Source organism: Thermobia domestica, chromosome 9 (genome assembly GCF_964235325.1).
Source record: "Thermobia domestica chromosome 9, izTheDome1.hap1.1, whole genome shotgun sequence".
Taxonomy (NCBI): domain Eukaryota; kingdom Metazoa; phylum Arthropoda; class Insecta; order Zygentoma; family Lepismatidae; genus Thermobia; species Thermobia domestica.
Window position 1 is genome coordinate 27,404,100 of NC_137462.1, and position 20,806 is coordinate 27,424,905.

Consider the following 20,806-nt stretch of genomic DNA (forward strand, 5'->3'; position numbering starts at 1 on the left):
CCCAAAGAAATAACAGATTCGGCCCGCCCAAGCCCGGCCCGTGCAGGTCTCTACTTTCCGGGTCGCTATCCTCTACCTGTTTTTATCTTGTGTTATATCCACTGTGACATCACACTGCACCACATTATTCTTAACACAATCTTCACATTCTTTCTTTGACCGGCCTAATCAAGGATGTTATAAAATAGGGGATCTTCCCATACAACAAAATCGTGAAGCCATACGTCACCGCTTCGCCACAGCTACTCTGCCCACTCCGAGCCACTAAGATTGCAATGTTCCGAGTCAACAATTATGGCGGAAACGAGAGTAGCCAATCAGACGTGCCGGCTCAGACGATGCTCAGTTGTTTTTTGGCTTCATTGATTTCATAGGATAAACATGTGTATGGGCAGTTCCTCTATTTTATAACATCCTTGGGCCTCATGCTCGTTTCTCATTCAGTTCTATAGCATTCATTCGATGACGTACATATTCCAAAGTTATTTTGCTTCTCTTACCTTTGAAAGCTTGTATATAATATTTTATCTTTGTTTTGTTTCCAGGTTGTACAATTTATCATAAGTCTTGCCTTTCGCTACTCTATCTTCTTTCCGTTCTTCTTCGCTTCCTTTTAATCCTTCAGGTCTTGTTGATTGTCAAATTTCTGCTATTATTTTTTTTTTTCAAGGATGTTATAAAATAGAGGACCTGCCCATACAACAAAATCGTGGAGCAACACGTCACAGCTTCGCCACACCTACCCTGCCCACTCCGCGCCACTAAGATTACAATGTTCCGAGCCAACAATCATGGCGGAAACGAGAGTAACCAATCAGACGTGCCAGCTCAGACGATGTTCGGTTGTTTTTTGGCTTCATTGAGTTCATATTTTGAAGATACGTATGGGTAGATATTCTATTTTATAATATCCTTGATCTTTGTGTGTGTGTGTGTGTGTGTGTGTGTGTGTGTGTGTGTCGTTTCTTTTTCTCCTTCACTTGAATTGCTTTATTCCACCACCAAGTTTCCTTATCAATGAGCTTTCTTCCTTTGGTTCCTGCCACAACTTTTCTTGCTATTTCCCTGAGTGTTATTGATATTGTGGTCCAATTCTCTTCCACGTGCATCTCTTCTTCCTTCGTTTGCAGTATTTGCGATGGAGTAAAGTCGTTTCGAAGCTTTTAAGCATTTGTCTCATCTAGCTTCCACCACTTTGTTTGAACAGAAAAACAAAAACTGCGAACTACAATAAGATTACGCATAGAAATTACAAGAGAATACTTGAATTTTTACTGTATTTTGACAAAGAATGCAAAACAATTCGAAGAGCACATAAGGCTAGTGAGTGTTGCCAACTCAATTATTCTCGTTTGGTGAATTTGTCATCGCTTTTGTTTGTTTCAAGCCCCACTCGAAGAAAACCTTCAAACTCTCCTCTCCATAAAGAATACGACAAGCGATACTATTTCGCGTTTTAGTTCGCGATAATAGTCATAGCAGTTATTTGCTTTGTATTATGCTCCGCATGCCGATTAAATGTCGACTAAAGCAGGGAATTTATGTTAGTATTCAGTTCAAAAATTTTTGTCGACGTGAATACTATCGAGAAATTTGAAGCTTAAAATTTATAAAACGATAATCATGTCTGTTGTCTTGTATGGCTGCGAAACATGTTCACTTACTCTGAGGGAAGAACATAGACTGAAAGTATTTCAGAATAAGATACTTAAGACGAATATTCGGACCCAAGAGAACAGGAATGGGGAATGGCGAAAACGTCATAACGAGGAACTACGTAATTTATATTGTTTACGAAACATTGTTAGGGTCATCAAATCTAGGAGGCTGAGATGGGCAGGTCATGCAGCCAGAATGGAAGAAAGTAGGAACGCTTTCAGAGTTTTAACTGGAATTCCAATCGAAAAACGACCATTAGAAAGACCTAGGCGCAGATGGCAGAACAATATTAAGATAGATCTAGCAGAAATAGGAATATAAAGTAGAAACTGGATCCAGCTAGAACTCGACTTGACTCAAAAGTCGACTCGAATTCGACTTGAGTTTCGAGTCGAGTCAAGGGTAAATTTCTCGAGTCGAGTTCCGAGTCGAATCAAGGGTAATTTTCTCGAGTCGAGTTCCAAGTCTAGTCACTGTTTTGGGGTCGAGTTTCGAGTCAAGTCGAGCTTGATAAATGACTCACTCGTTCAGCTCGTTTTAACTCGTTTTGAATTCATGGCCTGATTAGGCTGGAAAGCGAAAGTCATCAGAAATGTAAGTAGTATTGTGGGATATTTTTAGTGTTGATCACGGCAGGGGTGCATCTCGTCTCGTACTTTTAGTGCATCTTGTGGGGTACTTTTAATGTGTCTCGTCTCGTATCATTAATAATTATATTGTCTATGTAGGAAACTCGAGGAGAGTAATTGGAACTACACACGGAGTTTAGCTCGAATTGCCTCGACTCGACTCGAAACTCGACGGGAATTCGAGTCGAGTTGAAAGAAGTTTTTCGAGCCAAGTTCGAGTCAAACTCAAAGTTTCGAGTCGAGTCGAGTTTCAAAGCAAACTCGCTCGTGTCCATCCCTAATCCAGTTGGCTAAGGATAGAAGTCAATGTAGATCTTTTGTGAATTCGGCATTGAACCTCCGGGTTCCATATGCAATTGAATTAGTTAGTTATGCTTCGCAAGTTTTGTGAAGCATACGATTGTGGCAATTTAAATAAGAAAATATGTCCTCCCCCTAAAAAAAACTCACGGGCGACTAAAAACCCGCATGTGGGTACCCTTCCCCATGCCGTAAGCGTCGTTGAACCACCAGTGAGCAACTAGCGACATCTTATCAAAAATTGGCGGTCCCGGAGCGGCGACCCGCGGTGGCCCCACTTCCGTTTTGAAAATTATACCACCAGTTCCCCTCCAACGGCAGAGATGCAAGGAAACGCCAATGAACCACGAAATTACTCCCCTAAAATATGTTAAATCGCGTATATGCGTGATTTGTTTACATTAAGGAAAGTCTAAAAAAACACACAAGAGAACCGAGATGGGCGCGAACCACCAACCTTACGTGTATGATTATTGGTGTGTGTTCTTCCGAATTCGCCACTGAAGCGATGAAGAAAAAACTAGCTTGTAGAGAGATAAATCTTTTAGATCTTTTTGATTTTGCCAATGAGAGTGCTGCTTTAACCGTGTATATTCGACGATAACCGTTTGGGATAAGATAAAATGCGTTCGCTTTGTAATTTTATAACATGACGCACGTCTATTTACTTTATTTCATAGTTCTTCCATATTCACTTTCTAATGATTGGCGACAGTTGCCATCATTGGCGACATTTATACAATTATACGCACTCATCTCAAGATTTTTCACTCCATGATGTAGAGGTTGGGGTTACTCTTGACCGCCGGAGCTCACTTTGGGAACAATTCGTTAGGAAAAATTAATAGATAATAAGAAACGCATGCACATGGCTGGCGATAGTTCGTGTTGATCTCTTCGCGATTCTCCGCGACGAATCAAAAGAGCGCGGACCAAAATGAAGTCCTCGTTGCTACGCGGGGGTAACTTCAACACCCCGACTCTAGATATCTGTTTCGACTCGACGAAACCCTGCCGCCAGTGCCACACTAGCGATAATCCTCCGACGATAATCCTTCAACAATCGACATTTATCGGCAAGTGGGCCACTAGATGTTGGCGACGTTTACAGCATAGGGTTGTTAAGTATCATTTCAGTGAAACTTTCTAAATATATTGTAGTGCCTCTGTTATGTCACCGAAGGTGCACCATGACGCTGCGTTTTGCAGTTTGGGAAGTCTTATATTAACCACTTATTTTCACTTTTTAATTAATTACCTTATTGTTCTTTCTCACTGACTTTTTCCAATGCTTTTTCTATCCAACTATTATTTTGTTTACCTTCCCCCTCATATATTTATAATCCTTTTATTCGTTTTTCGTAACGTTCAGGTTTCTCTGCTACTGTCAAGTTGCTAAATATTGCAGAATTTGAGATAAAATAGAAAGTGAATTTTGAGGGAATTTTTCAACGTGGGAAGAAAAGTCATACGTGGGATCGCCATAAGTTGGTAACACTGTTCTGCACGTTGGCGGTAGATGTGCGTTGCGTTGTTTTCACAGCTGTTGTGGAAAGACAAAAAATCTTCACAAAATGAGTTTTGCTATAACAAACAAGAATAGTGGCAAATCTATTTAACAACTTTTCAGCGTAAACATCTGCAGCTTCAACATGTTTATTATGAAGATTTCATAAACAGTGCAATTTCTTTTGTGGTACGTATTTCTAATTTATTTGTTTTCATTAATTCTATTGTTTTGTTAAGGTAGTGTTTTATCGTCTGCCAAGATAGTATACAATACATGTTTTGCAAGTCTAGCGCGCGTTCACCGCGATGTGATTTATCAACAGTGTTTATATGAAATATGCGCAGAAAACTTTTCTGGGATAACTGATCAAGTGCACGTTTCTAAAATATAGTAATAGAATAATTTATTTTGGAATTACACTGAATTTAATGCAATTTAGTTCAGTATCTGTCAACGTTGTAGTAGTGTTATTGGTTTTTAAAAATACGGGGTGTTACATAACCAAGTGACCTTGATAGTTCACGGAATACAGCGATAAAATGTTTTTAAACTATTAATGCAGTTTAGTGACATCTATTGCGGAAAATGTTAACACTGTTCTTGCTCAATGTATCAGTCAAGTTCCATCGCAGTGAATTTTACATTTCTACATTTCAGTCATCCAGTCTCCTCGATTTTGGAGACAGGTGACCATATTTATCATCTTCATAATACATCTGTATTTTTTTTAAGGGGGAGTTTAGAAGCTTAGGGTAACCCCAGGATAAAACACTGCTTACTTTTATTTTGAATTTTGCGAAATGCAACAACCCTGTCGCAGGTTCCTTCTTAATTTTAAATTCTCAATGCGTATGTGTCAATAATATAATACAATGGAATGAAATAGATTAGTAAGTTCACGTAATACATAATTTTACTAAGAGGCCTCGGTGGCTCAGTGGTAGAGCGTTCAGTTTGGGTTCAGGGGTCTTTGGTTCGGTCCCAGCCCAGCTCGCGTCAAGTGAGCTTTGTGGTGAACAAACACCGTGTGTGGGAGTTTCCTCGCGGTTCTCCCGTTTCCTCCCACTTTCTTCCATTTCATTCATTTCTCATCATCACCGTCTCCTTTAGTCTAGCCGGCATTATCATGGGACGTAAAAATTTTACTAGCACTAGCACGACTAGTAAAATCTTTAGTTTAAATACAGTGATGAATGATAAGTAAAGATGGGACAATTATTGGAATGAGAAGATGAAAGGAAAACGGGAGAATGGAAGGAAAAAACAATGAATCCCACTGCATACTCATATAAAGTGGGAAGTGGGATTGAAATGGAGATGGTTTATACCAAAGATCAACGCTATAAGCCTACCTACTGGGAACCATCGTTCGTCTGTAACATTAATTTTCTCTGTCATTCACTTTTTTTACCAAATGATTTAAGCTCCCTTTCACTACAGTTCACAAAAAGAGCACAGAATGGTTAGATTGAAAATAGCACGCGCTACGGAGGAATAATCACCGAAAAGCTACATTTTTACGGTTTCCATACATCAGCATTTATGCGGACATGTCCACATTTTTTAGAATAAAAAAAATCGTCCGTCTTTATTTTCCGAAATATCCTGATTTATCCGCATTTCCTAATCTCAAGTGTATTTGTCTTTTTAATGTAGTCCATCGTATTAGTAACAGGACTTTATGAGAAATGTAGGGGTAGGCTGTCTAGGCATGATAGTCGTTCTCGTGGCATGTTGCATCTAGTTTTGGAGACTAGAAGATAAATTCAATTCAATGCGTATCTTAGGCAACACGATTTCACAAGTCTTCATATCTTTTACTGTTTTTTTGTTCTATGAATATCAATATTTGAACCGGAAGGATTAATAAACTTCAGCCACTTCCGGTTTTGGTAGAGTTTTGCGGGCGGTGGCAGTGATACGTTCCCTTGAGGCGTTGAAATGATTGCAAGAAACCGCATCTCACTATCTGTTACCGTTTTTTGTTCTATGACGATAAACGTTGAAACTGAAAATGGTTAATTTTTTTTACCATTTTTGGTTTGAATAATGATGTAACGAAGGAGATGGAATCTATTCTTGGGACACTGAATTGATTGCGAAAAACCACTTCTCGGTATCTCTGATACCTGTCGATAGATGGACATAGCTGTATATTATGACTTTCAACACTTACGCATAACTAGGGTTGCCAGATTTTGTAAACGAAAACCCGGGACACCAATCTCTGATAAGGTCAGAGTTCCTACTCATTTGGTCAGAATTAATTAATCACCTGTTTTTTTCCAGGTTAGCACTCACAATTTTCCAGTTCATTCTATACATAGTAACACAAATGAAGCCCCCACATGAGATGTATAATGTGTTTAACAGGTCCTAAATATTACGCCAATTACGACCACCCTAATCACATTTATGATTGAAGACATGCTCTTTTTTTCGTTCCATCACCACCTGAATCAGAAACACTACCCTTAAAGAAACACAAGTTTATCATTTAGCAAGAAAAAAATACATTTACGCTCAATTCAGAACGATTAACAAAAAGCAAATATCTTTAAAGACTTACGCAGGTTTCCCAAAAGTTTGGTACAAAAAGAAAAAAAAATCCGGTATCAAAATTAAACAAGATATACCTTTATGCGTTTAACTTGTCAGTTCTTATGCTAGAGTGAGTTGTTACGGAATTTTAACCTGAGAATTACTGAAAATTTTTATCAGAGAAAGGAAAAAATACAAATCCAAAATTATTGAAGGGGTTCATAGCATTTTTAGAAATATTTATTCACACATGGGAACAGTGGCGTAGATAGTATTTCGACAAGGGGGGATGTCAGGAAACTGAGGGAACGCATTTTTGTACTGAGTAACATACGTATATATTGAATATTTCAAACAAAATATTAAGATCAGATATAACAATTCTGACTGAGTTCAAGGTTCAAGGGGGGATATATCCCCCTTATCCCCCTTATCTGCGCCACTGCATGGGAAAGTATATTAAACAACTCAATTCTGTAATTGTTGAAGTGGGATTTCAAATGAAACTTCGAAAACCTTCTGTTTTTATGTAAAACATACTAGTTCTTGCGGGTTGATTTTTTTCAATCTGAAAAATAGAATCCGGGACAAACAGGCGTCTCGAAAGCCTTTTTTGGGACAGTAATTTTTTCACTGAAAACCGGGACGTCTGGCCAGGGACGTACGCAGGAATTTATTTCGGGAGGGGTCTAAAGCGTTTCGGGGGGGCTCCAAATACAATTTGAGGCTAAATTATATGAAAATTTCTAAAATTGCCCCTAAAAGTAGACTACATTTACAAAAAAGTCGGGATTTCGGGGGGTCCGGACTCCCAGGACTCACCCCTGTGTACGCCCCTGCGTCTGGCAACCCTACGCATAAGATATTATCGAGTTACTGAAAGGTGATCTCTGACAAATAGCTGCACATATTATAAACAAAATGAGAAGGAGGATTGTCCGCCAATCACAGCAGTATTCTTTCACGCTGTTGCTAGGCAACGAAAGTCACTGACCGCGCTGTTGCCGGTAGTTGAAACGACTTATTAACCGTCTTAAGTTTGTCGCCAGAGCTGCTGTCTCTGTTGCGGAGCCTCTAGCAACAGCGCCTCCAATACTCCACGTGTTCTATGCAACTGTCAGGAGCCACCTTTCCTTGCGCATACAGTAGTTTGGAACTAAAAGAAAAGAAAAGAAAAGGTCAAAATCTCTTGTGATGTGAATTCCGCATCCCAAAAATACGTTCCATCTACTCCCTTATCTCTCCATTGAAACCGAACTCATTTCTTATGGTAATTGCTCATAGACAGATTTCGGCGGATTGTAATTTATCTTCCCTATCCAGCGCCGAAACGCTATATTAAGTAGGAATCGATTGATAGATTTATTGGAGTTCAACGTATACTTTCTTGGCATCGAGGAAACAGAGAGGGTCCTACTGTTTAGAATGAGATCCTAGTCATTGATTTACTCGTTTTGTTTGTGTCCTAGAGAAATACACCTTTGGGGATTGATTCTGAAACCATACACACAGAAAACCTACATGATGCTTTGATAAGGTCTTACTTATGAATAAGAGACGTTTCGTACTGTGTAATAGGTGATTTGAGCCACGTGCTCTCTCATCAGAAGTCAGAATTCTACTGGAATCTACGTGGTATGTATTGAAACATAAACTTATGTGAGAGACTTCAAGAGGATGAATAACCGGCACTTAAGAATAGGGGGTATACGGATGAAAATATGCCTCTATTTTTTCAACCTTCTTAAGGATAAGAGTGTCTGAATGTAAATATGCCTTTGTTTCTTTAAACTCTACTTAGAAATAGGGCTATGCGGATGAAAATATTCTTTATGTCTTTCAATTCTACTTAGGAACAGAGGTATGCAGATGAAAATATGCTTTATTTCTTTCAACTCTTCTTAAAAATAGGGCTATTCGGTTGAAAATATGCCTTTATTTCTTTCAACTCTACTTAGGAATAGGGGTATATGGATGAAAATATGCTTTATTTCTTTCGACTCTACTTAGAAGTAGGGGTATATGGATGAAAATATGCTTTATTTCTTTCAGCTCTACTTAGGAATAGGGGTATATGGATGAAAATATGCCTTTATTTCTTTTAACTTTACTTAGGAGTAGGGGTATGCAGATAAAAATATGCCTTTACTTCTTTCAATTCTACTTAGGAATAGAGGTATGCAGAAGAAAATATGCCTTTATTTCTTTCAACTCTACTTAGGAATAGGAGTAGCCAGATGAAAATATGCCTTTATTCATTTCAATTCTACTTAGAAATGGGGGTATGCAGATGAAAATATGCCTTCATTTCTTTCAACTCTACTTAGAAATAGAGATATAAAATATAACTTTGTTTCTTTCAACCGTAATTAGGAATAGGGGTATGTGAATGAAAATATGCTTTTTTTCCCTCTCAATTCTACTTAGGAGTGGAAAATAATGGATGAATATGTGTGTTCAAATTTTTAGTTACTGTAGTTAAAGAAGATTGTATGTAAGTTATTTCTTGCGTTCTGAAATAGCTGACAAAACAGCAACCAAGGAGAAGGCGGACACTTTCGCTGGCTATCGTACAATTCCGTAGTTTTTTTTTTTTTTTTTTTTTTTTTGTTTTATTTGGGGAAATCTTTAATTTGGAAGTTATTTTGTGGAAGGCACTCTTGTTCGTCCTCGTCGTGTGCCGGATGTGGTACACATACCGTAGGTTGAAAAGCATGAACTTCAACAGTGGAAACGTTTCTGTTGGCAGCGAAAAGTATCCCGATTCCTTCCCACTTTCAGAGCTCGTAATAGGTTCAGTGGTATTCAGTGTGTTAATGCTTGCTTACTTTAGAGTACAAACAACCTGTGCGGATAAAAGTAGAAAAGAAGTTCTTAATTAAAGAGTCATTAGTAAGTTTGAAGACTACTTAAAACAAATGAACAAAATAGTATGATCATATCAGTATGTACGCGTATAAATTGATATGTATGGTGACTTACTTAGACTACAATTTTACATGCAAAATGTGTTGTTTAGCGCAGTGGTTCTCAGTTTTTTCAAACAGTGCTCCCTTGGATGAATGCGATTGTCATGGAGCGACCCCTGTCATCGTAACCCAATTCACTCATGCACAAAACTGAATATGAGACTTGGACAAAACATTTTAAGAATCAGAAAAATAATATAAAATTCGTCTTGAAGAATCTACGTTATTATTTAATAACAGAATACCCGTTCTTCGCACGGGAGAATACGTTTCATTTTGGACATAAAGTATACTAATGGGGCAGAATTTGGATTTAAACAGCATCGGAAATGTCACTGTTCGTCTCAGCGACACCGAAAACCAGGGTTGGCTGGTTTAAACCAAGGTGGTTTAAACCATGGTTTAAACCAAGGTTTAAACCAGCTGGTTTTTTCAAAAAAACCAACTGGTTTAAACCAAAAAACAAAAAAATGTTCGTAAAAGTGTAAGTGTTTGTAAAATCTTGATGAACACACATTTGTAGGTTATCACGTTTCACTTCGTATTATATTCAGACCTAAATTCCCCATTCATTACTCAAAAAGATTATACTACAAAAGCAACTTTTTTACAGGTTTATAAATGTTTATTTTGTGATTTTTTTGTAGTTGTTATTACTGTTATGTAATTGCAATCGAAGAAAAATTTTGAATATAATTTCGTTTCAATGTTTACTATTGATAAAATACATCGAAAATGCCGTACTTTGTGTGTGTTGGGGGGGGGGTCATACAGACCCCACGAGAGGCATTTAGTGAAATAAGTATCTTTGGTATCTATCTATGTATAAATGAGTCTGAGCCAAAGCGGACTCAAATAATTCGTATCTTTATTCACTTTTCTTATTGATATGCAAATTAAGTCGGTGTATTTCTTTAATTTGGACCAATAAAAGTCGTTGTTACCTAACTTGAACTAAATTAGTTCTTCTGTACTCCGTAGTACATTGAAATTGTTCATATGTAATTCTGTGTAATGGTTTCACTTGTGCAACTGTTTATCCTTTTGTCCTTCTGAAATGACTCTTGACAGTTATATTAAGAAGCATGTATAGATCAGTACAACGTATTTTTATCACGATTCCTTCGTGAGTGAGTCGGCAGACGTATCGCATTTGTGACCAATTAGTCCTGGTGCTGAGTTCAAATGGAGGACAATTTCTCTCGGATGTAACTCGAGAAGCGGTTTTTATTCCGCTTTAAGCTTATGTGACCCCTTCCAGCATAACCCGGTTGTTGCATAATAACATCAAGGCGAAACAAACTTATTTCTGTCCATATATGATATGAATATATAGAGCAAATCATTTAAACCATATAAACCTGGTTTAAACCAAAAAAACCTGGTTTAAACCAAAAAAAAACGGTTTTTTTGGTTTTTTTAATAAAAACCATGGTTTTTGCCAACCCTGCCGAAAACTATGGATTCGACACTATAACATTGGTCATTTTCGATTATTTTTATATATCTACCTCTCCGCCTTCTCTAAGGTGCACCGTCAAAGTGAAATCACAAAAAAAATCGTCCCAGGCCCGAACCTCATCTATGTTGAAAATTTGATCGATATATATAGGGGCGGATCCAGGATATGATCAAGGGAGGGGCTAAACCATATTTTGCTGTTTTATCTAGTGTAAAGCAGAATCGAAGCCCATTTTATCCAGTGCATACCTGAGCGTCAAGAGGAGGGGCTATAGCCCCTATAGCTCCCCCCGTGGATCCGCCACTGTATATATATATATATATATATATATATATATATATATATATATATATATATATATATATACTAGCTGAACTTGTACTGTCTACTCAGCGCACAGCGCATCATTCTGATATGACTATGGTTCTCCTCCCCACTTCCTCACTATATCTGTCTATTTCCCTTTACAGACACAAGTAAAGGAGTAAAGGATAAGAAGACTTACAAACGAAAAAAAATTAAACGATGATGATTTGGAGTTTAACGTCCCGTTTAGCAGCGAGGCTATATGAGACGTGGACCTACTGATTAACGTGGAATCCGAACCACATGAGCTCCTGCCGGGAATCGAACCCGGGTCTCCCACGCCAAAGGCAATATATATTTGGAGAAGTGACAGACGATGTCAAATGGATATTTTCACATTATATATCTATATCTGTCCGAGTAGCTACGCCTCTTTGCTACTCTTGGGTTCTTTCAAAGTTGCTCATCATGCAATAGGTTTTGCCTTTCAGATTTAAGCAAAGCGCCTGCAATGTCCGTCAACCCGCCGTACGTAAATCCTCTACCGGTTGCCTAATACAAGGATATGAACCTTTAGCTTCGGTCTAGCGACAATGTTCAGGAGTTATCTTATGGACTCAAAACGGCTCCTAAAATGTTGAACAGAACAATGAAGACACGGTTTTTGAATATTTGAATGAGAACTGGCAGATGTACATAAAATTTGAAATAGATAGTGAAAACAGCACGTTTCGAGAGCTTGTGGTTTCCGAGATCTCATTGTCGAAAAGAATTGGCCAAAAACATATAAACGAAATTGAGCCATAAGCATATAAACCTAACACTTTAATATATAGACTATATAGATAAGAAAGACTAAACTTTTGATAATTTGTAAAATGTATAATGGCTTCCGTTCGATAATAAGAAAAAAAATGTCAAGCTTTTCGTCTCGTCTCGAAAAAGACACGAGATTCGAGACGAGAAGTTCATATTAAAATTCGAGACGAGTCTAAAAATTTCTCAAGTATTGTGGGTATCGCGAGTTCACTCAAGGTTTAGATCTCATATACTGTTTGAGTATTACTTGAGTCATAATGTAAGAACTATAAGTTGATAAAGAGATGATACGAACACATTAAAGAGGATTCATCAATGTTTAAAGATATGCGAGTCATTACATAGTACCAGGCGCTTACTCAGAATTTTTTGTTGGAAGGGATCGAATACTACAAGCCACTACGACTGTGTAGTATTGAGTGGGTAATATTCTGTACCCGAAAACACGATACGTAATTGTAAAATTCTTCCACCTATATTTTCAGGGGAAAAAATGATAGAACTGGATTGTCTTCATAAGAGAAAAAGTACAAATGAAGTGTAAAATCAAATTTTCGTGCTACATGAATAATTTCCGTGTTAAACTAATGTAGTTTTATTGAGAAAGTGTACAATTGTAGGAAAATTTTTGGGTGGGGTGCAAATTAACGTAAAACTCTTGAATAGAAACATATTAGCATATAAGAAACGTATGACTCTTTAAGCAGGAATATGAAAAAGAAATATTATCATCAGAAATATAAGAAGACATGAAACTTAAAACTAGTGAGATGTTTGTCCCTGGCGATTTATGCAAAGTATATCTGTGCGTGGACGAACTCTCGACAGACACTTTCTCATGTCCAGTGTTTCTTTCCAAAGAAAAATGAACAACGTTAAAAGGAAGCCTTCCAGCTTTAAACTTGGAAGACAAGTGTGAAATCAAGTTGATTCGCGATAATATTTTTTTTTATCTTGTTCTAAATACGATTTCTTCGCGGAAGGACTTAGAAGACATTAAAAATTTCGCGACTCACCAATGTATCGCTATATAGCGGTTGAGAAACACTGTCATAGCCTACCCTTCGTGGAGTTTTCTTGACGCGAAAAGGATTCTGATAACTTCTCTAGATAAAATTAACAAGAAAATCAGGTTATAACTTTTGTACACGAATTTACAAAACAAGTCGGGAAAATTTATCCGAGAATAAAGATGACACGAGACAGAATTCGATTAAAAAAAAAAAGTACGATACGGGACAAGGAAACATTATTTTTCGTCTCGTCTCGTGTGCAACACTACCGCATGTGTACTAGACTCTATTTTCTGAATTCTGTTCATGCATAGAAATGTCGAGGGATCTGAGACTCGCAGTCAGACTAAAGGGTACTGTATTTTTACCGTTTGTGTTCCTATGCAAAGTGCAAGAACATTTTACAAACAATTATCATTGCATTTCTACGTGTTTACATCATTAGCTAAGCTGTGAACTTCATAAAGGTGCTTTATGTTTCGCTGTGAATATTAGCATTGACTGATAAACCGTGTATTGACTGAGACTTCCTTTTGAGTTCCAGTGTATCGCGTATTTAAAAGCGTTGTACTAATTGCTACCCACATGGTCTTCACGTTTAATAGAGGCTTTTTTCACGGAAAATACCAGGTCAAAACAAGTTTAGCAGACGCTTTGTCTCGACTATTCATCTTTTTAATGACCGATAATTTCAGTTGTATTTTATGTCATATGTAGACCAATATAACTGTCATTGTAGGTAGAGATCTGCTTTAGTTTAAATAATCTTAAAAAAAAAAAAAAATGTATGTATGTTCGTTCTCCAGAAGCACTTTATAATGTTACTAGCAGAATACGCATTCTTTGCATCGTGGGAGTACGTTTCATTTTGGACATAAAGGGGTGCCTTTGGATTTAAACGGCATCGGAAATGTCACTGTTAAACTCAGCAACCCCGAAAAGTATGGATTCGACACTAATATAAGTCATTTTCGATCTTTTTAAAATATCTTTCCCTCCCCTTCCCCTAAGTTGCACCATCAAAGTGAAATAATAAAAACCATTCCGTGCCCGAAATTCATCTGTATTGAAGATTTGGTGGAGATATATATATACAGGGTGTTTCAGATAAAACGTCCAGTGCTTATAAATCCGAAACGGCTGAGAATAAAAAGATGAAACAAAAACTGAGATAGAAAAATGTCATAGGGCGCATCTCATGGTGTTGTTGTGGTGACTCCTAGGGCCCTCTTTCAAGGGGGCCCAAGGGCCAACTTCTAATTTTCAAATAGGAACATGTATTGAATCATACCTCATTCAATAGTACTTGAAAAACGAAACAACTTTTGTAGGAAACAATTTTCGATTTGGGCCACCGTTTTTAAATGGCCACAAAAAGTAGGTCCTATATCAAATAAAACGTCCAGTGCTTATAAATCCGAAATGGCTGAGAATAAAAAGATAAAACAAAAACTGAGATAGGAAAATGTCATAGGGCGCATGACATGGTGTTGTCGTGGTGACCCACAGGGCCCTCCTTCAAGGGGGCCCAGAGGCCAACTTCAAATTTTCAAATGGGAACTTGTATTGAATCATACCTCATTCAATAGTCCTTGAAATACGAAACAACTTTTGTAGAAAACAATTTTCGATTTGGGGCACCGTTTTCAATATATATATATATATATATATATATATATATATATATATGTGTGTGTGTGTGTGTGTGTGTGTGTGTGTGTGTGTGTGTATGCTGCGTTTTGACTTTAATCACATAATTACATACAAACTTTCGATAGAAATAACTGTTTATATTCTACCATTGAAGTACTTTTGACTTCGTCACTGCTCCATTGAGCAAAAACCAATGAATAGATAGAATTTTCCTTTCCAGCAAAAGACATTAATTGCCTTCTACAACAGCGAAAAGCCATGTTCACTGCCCAATGATCGATTCTTGCTTATTTATTAATTGTGACAATTAGAATTAAATTGTGACGTAAGCACTGAATAAGACAGATTCTTTCTCTTTCTAAAAGTGTGTGTGTGTGTGTGTGTGTGTATTTTCTTTTTAATCCGTAAGAATGGACAGCAAACGTAATACAGTAATAGCCTATTCGTGTACTAATTTATGTAGTAGAGCTTTGACCATGACCCCCAACTTCGACAGTCGATTGAGTGACGTAAAGAAAGTACCATGAAATTAGATGAGTTTCTGAGATATTTCCTGTATCAAACCGCACACTTTTGATTCATTACAAAGTTCATAAATAAGAATGACGTAAGAACAGTCACCAGTGTTTAAACTCGTTTTGTTTTGGTTATTTTTTGTTTTTCTGTTTATTTTTTCCCTTTCTCTCTCACTAACGCTGCCAATCAACGACCTTCACTGTTATCGCGACAACCATGTATAACATTATTCGTAACGCCAGGCGAACATGGTAAGAATAACGAAAGTGCTGTTGCTAGTTCTCTGATTACAGTGTTGCCAGATTGGGCTACAAGTAGCGGATTGGGAGATTTTTGAAGTTCCCTCTTTACCAAAATTTCAATTTCGTCTTGTCTTGTACATTTTGTAAAAGGCTTGTCACGATTTTCATAAAACTTGTCTCGTCTCGAAATTCTTTTCGTCTCCTTTCTGAAAGTTATATACAGCAATTATGTCCTGATTTTTTCTTAATTTAATGTAGAAGTTATCAGGATTCTTCTGTATCACAAGAGGTCCACGAAAGGTGTGAAGAGCATTTAAACCATATTCATCATCGAAATATAGGGGAGACCGGGGTATTCACGAACACTTAAGCTTTGATTATAAATAACTTTCGTTTTTAGAGATAAAATTAAGATTTCTTGTGTATAGAAAGCTTGGAGTTTTTCCTGTTTACTAAAGTGCAGAGGAAAGTCAAAAGTAACATTTTTCAACAAATCATTGAGATGTTTTAAAAATGTACCTATGCTCGGGATTGTCCCAGTGGTCGAGGTAATCCCGAACATACTGTTTACTTTAAACTTTCCTTTACGAAAGAAGTGAAATGCACTAAAATATATTAAAAATATACTATAATTTAGTATTTAAATCTTTAATAAGAATTATAATTACAAACATTATTTGGAATTGTAGAAATCACAGCTATACGCATTAACGTTTTGCTTCCAATGACATTATTCTTTATTAGTTCAATGTTCAAATGCGGTTAATAGGCTGAACAAAATTGGCTAACTGCTAATGCATGCTAGTAGGCTAAATAAATTTGTAAAACACTCTGTGAATCACACAGAAAAAAAATGCAGCTTATGTTGGAGGATCAGATATCTAAAATAGGGTTACTGACTATAGAATAATGGAGTAGGCTACCAATGGCCTGAAATAATAAATATAACAAACTATTCTAATTAATGAAGCTAATGACACTTATTACCAAGACATGATCTATTTCCCAAACCAATTTCATTAACTTATTACCAGGGGCGGATCCAGGACCGACTTTTGGGCGGGGGGCGGTGGGTTGTCATAATGCTACTTTTAAGGGCTCCAAACTCTGGGATGGATTTTATTTATATATATAAAGTAAGAAAGTTTCCTCTTCTGGGGGAAAGGGCGATCGCCCCCCCCTGGATCCGCCCCTGCTTATTACTTACTTTTCAATTAAAAAAAAAAAACATTTAAAATTTGTTGATAATTTATTTCACAGCATGGGGCAATCCCGAACACTCCGGGCTAATGGCAAGCATTCTGTCTGACATTTCACCATGAGATGCCATTTTATTGTTAAAGTTGAAACTAATTGTTGACTGCATACAGGCTAGTAAGATTACAAAGAACTAATGCTCAAATACATGGGAATATATAGCCTTATATAGATAAGATAAGAGCCAACTTAAGTTGCCTAGATTGTTGAATCAGCGTTATAAGTGAATTGACAAAAACAACAAAACATTTCTTCCTGGCAATGCACTCAACTGACTTTCACTAAATTTATGCTACACTTTTCTAGGTCTCTCCGCTAGCGTGCAGAAAAACCGTCTGTTTTCTACCAAGCATCCTTCGTCGTAAACTTGGGTGTTCGGCATCACACCTGTGTTTCCGAATACCCCGGTTTCCCCTATTGTTTAATAATTTATATGTCTTTAAACGTTGGTAAATGCTCTTAATCGCATTCCTACAACACATTATCAATTTATAGTTTCTCTACTACGAATCATGTTACACTACAAGTGTTCTCGTCTCGTGGACAACACTAGGAACCGAAGTGCTGAGCAGGAAAATATTCCATACATGTATTGCCACGAACTACGTTAAATTTATTTATTAAACTTTTGTCCGTAATTATACTTTTAATTTATAACTCTTCAATGGAAAACTTTAAATATTTCAAAACTCAATTATAATTAACTTAAAAGTTCTTAATCTGTAAAAAGTGCTTTATAATTCAGTCTTTAAATTTGTTTCCACATATATACAGATCCAAGTAATGAAAGTGTTAAAAAAAATAAAGTCCAAATTACTAACAAAGTCTTGCGCCGTGTGCTTATGCATTCAGAAACACACGTCTCAATCGACCAACTGCTCCTGATATTCAATTCAACTTGCCTTCCTCCTTCCCTCCTTGTCTAAAACAGTCTGTATGACGTAATATACTCTTTCCATTTAGACGGTAAAAATTCAAACCATATCTAGAAGCTTTATACGTCTCTTTGATTCGTTTGTTCTGAAATGCTTTTGTAGAGTCTGAATAAAATAATTGTCAGAAAATGTTCCCATAGCTTCATAAACACCGTTGTTTGCATTCTTTCCCTTTTTCAAAGACTGCATATCACATCAAGCTAGGAAGATGTTCCTTGTGAAATCTATGGAAGTTGTCAATCACGGTAGTAGGTTTTGTGCTTCTTAAAGTCTGTAATGCGGGCAAAGAGTTCTAAAAACTACTGACAGAAATGAGTGTTATTCAATGATTAATTTCATTTTATTTCCTAGTAATTGCAAGCAAATGTTCCAGGGCCGTCATTTGTACAGTACAGGAGGGTGTAATTCCCCCCTCTCTTGAGTTTGATAAATACATATTGTGTGATCAAATGTATAGTAAGACACTGATATAAAAAGTGAAACTCTTATGTCGGTGGAAAATTCTCCCACCCCATCCCAGACAAACAAAATCTAAAATGACGCTGCTTTTAGCAACAAACCTATAGAATTACGATATCATATTGCTAGAGCACTAACATCTGGTTTCAAGAGTCGAAGGATTGATCTCAAGCCATGTGTGTTCATAGTGGATTACATTGAAAGAGAGATAGAGAGAGATTCAAATATAGAGACAGAGAAGGATGATTTACATATGCAAGTTTAGAATTGGAGAAAAAACTGATCGGACAGCATCCATATTAGGACGAAATTTGTAATTGTGTGAAACAAAAGAAGGAAAGTTTCCGAATTGCGAGGACCACATCAGAAAGTAGAGGATCCGATGATTGCGAAGGGAGAGAAAGATCTGGGGAATTATGAATTTTAAAAAATCTTCAGTTTCCGGGACGGGTTTCGAACCCCGAACCTCAGCTGTCGAGTCATGACTTTATTCATTCAGCCACGTAGAACTCTACGCTGTCATTCATATACTTTTCCTTTAACGCCGTTGAGAAACTGATAGAATGAAATATTGCAGAAGTTAACTCGGTGGGTGTGCCGGTTACATTCAACGTAGACCTCCTTAGTTTATGATGTCTCGTTAGTTACAGGATACATAATGAACTTCCCCTTGTTCAGGAACACTTTTTAAGGCAATAAAAGTATGTTACTACTATGTTAATTGAGTTATATTTGATAGAACCGTCTGATAAAGTAGTCCCAAATACTGATAGACATAAATCACCTTTTGCGAAGCTCTAGTGAAAAACGAAACAAATAGTCGTAAACATGTTAGACTTTTGAAAAAAAAAGAAAGAAGTGTTTTTTTTTAAAAAAAAAGCAATGGAAATGCACAGAAGAGTGTCACTTGGATGCGAACTTATAACTTTATAATATAGAATGTTTACGTCATTGTCTGTTAGATGAATGGTTAGTGTAAGGGAACTTGGCCGAGATAATCGTCCTAGCTATGTACTGCAAAATAAAATATTCAGATATTCACTTTTTCATTCAAGAGTTATCGTGCGGAATAACGGACAGACGGACATACTAATATTCGTCGGCATAATCGTAACAAAGATTTAATAAGATCAATGAAGGACTATTTTTCTGCTTTACAGCGATACTACTCTATATCGTATTGCTCATAATAATGTTTGACATTTCTCTGCCTAACGATGGTGCATAGTGTGTGTGTGACTGTAAGACTGGCACACAATATTCAATGTTGACATGATACAGTTAAGCAATTGAAGTGCAACTTGGAAGTAAGAATTAGCAAAATTCGATCTTCAAACGGAGAATTAACAGTGAAGGTAGTCAAAGTCCTGATCACATACCTTCCAACTGAAAGCCATACAACAAGCTATTGCGTTATGTCAGCTGTGATTTCAGGAAGTTACAAAGATTTTTGTTAAATTGGAACATCTCCAAAACATGACAACCCAAAAGACAGTGACTCCGCTTTTAATTGATTGTTATGTTTGTATGTCTTTCTCATTTTTCGCATAAGAAACACTCCAATGTTTGCACCAGAAACAAAGAACTGCTAGATATACTTCCAATGTACTGTATTTAAAATTAATCATTTTGTGCGAATGAAAACAGTCTTGTGCTTCGCATGAGGCTCAAGGAAGCGCGGTGTACGATTTAAAACTCAATTATACAGTATCTGTCGATAACTGACTTTAATATTTCAGTCTCAAATAAATTTCTTGCTAGAACTGACGGCGGAATCCTACAACCAAGCTCCTTTTCAAGCGATGTACTATGGTTGGAAACGGCTTATAGGATCTGCTCTTAAGGCGATCTTATATACTGTTACCACGAAACGAGAAATTTCTTGTCTCGTCTCGAAAACGAGATTAACCCTTTTGGGGTATTTTTGGGTTTTTGGGGTATTTTTTAGACTTTCAGACAAGCAGCTACTGCATCGTCACTATTTATCCTAGGATCATGGTTCATACCCCATTCTCTTCAGAATGGAGCAGGCTTTCAAATGGTACAACTTGCATACCCATACCATATACCAGGAGAGGGAAAAGTGATGTCAAAGGGAAAATTTCGGGGGGGGGAATTTTTTCACAATTTGGGCCCCTCTGGAACGGCCCTGTATGAACGTAGAGATCTCAAAAAAATCTGATAAATAGTACTAACTAGTCTGAATGTGTGTGCCAAATTTCAAGTTTCTATCTTGAATAGTAAGGGCGAGAGAAATTTCGTCAAGAATCCCCACAATGCCCCAAATTACCGCAAAAGACCATAATCTCAGGTAAAAAATTTCCCCGAGACAACTCTATTTACCCTAGGACTATAATCCACCAATCATTCTCTTCAGAATACAACTGCCTTTCAGGCGGTAACATTCGCATGTCTCCATCATGTATCTAAGGCGGGAAAATCCCGAAGAAAAGAATTTGTTTGGTCAAAATATCCCTTTTTTCAACTTTTTGCCCCTCTGGACCCCCCTGTTTTAACGCAGAAATCTGGAAAAAAA

At 37.1% G+C, this 20,806-nt stretch overlaps 1 protein-coding gene across 1 annotated transcript in view; it reads left to right on the top strand.

Moving 5' to 3' along the window:
* Nucleotides 1-4,103: 4,103 nt before the first annotated feature.
* The window catches only part of LOC145694502 (calcium release-activated calcium channel protein 1-like), a 124,709-nt gene continuing 108,006 nt past the window's right edge, over nucleotides 4,104-20,806 (top strand). The window contains exon 1 of the mRNA XM_081770807.1: nucleotides 4,104-4,284. The gene's annotated coding sequence lies outside the window, so the exon portion shown is untranslated. The remainder of the gene's footprint in view (nucleotides 4,285-20,806) is intronic.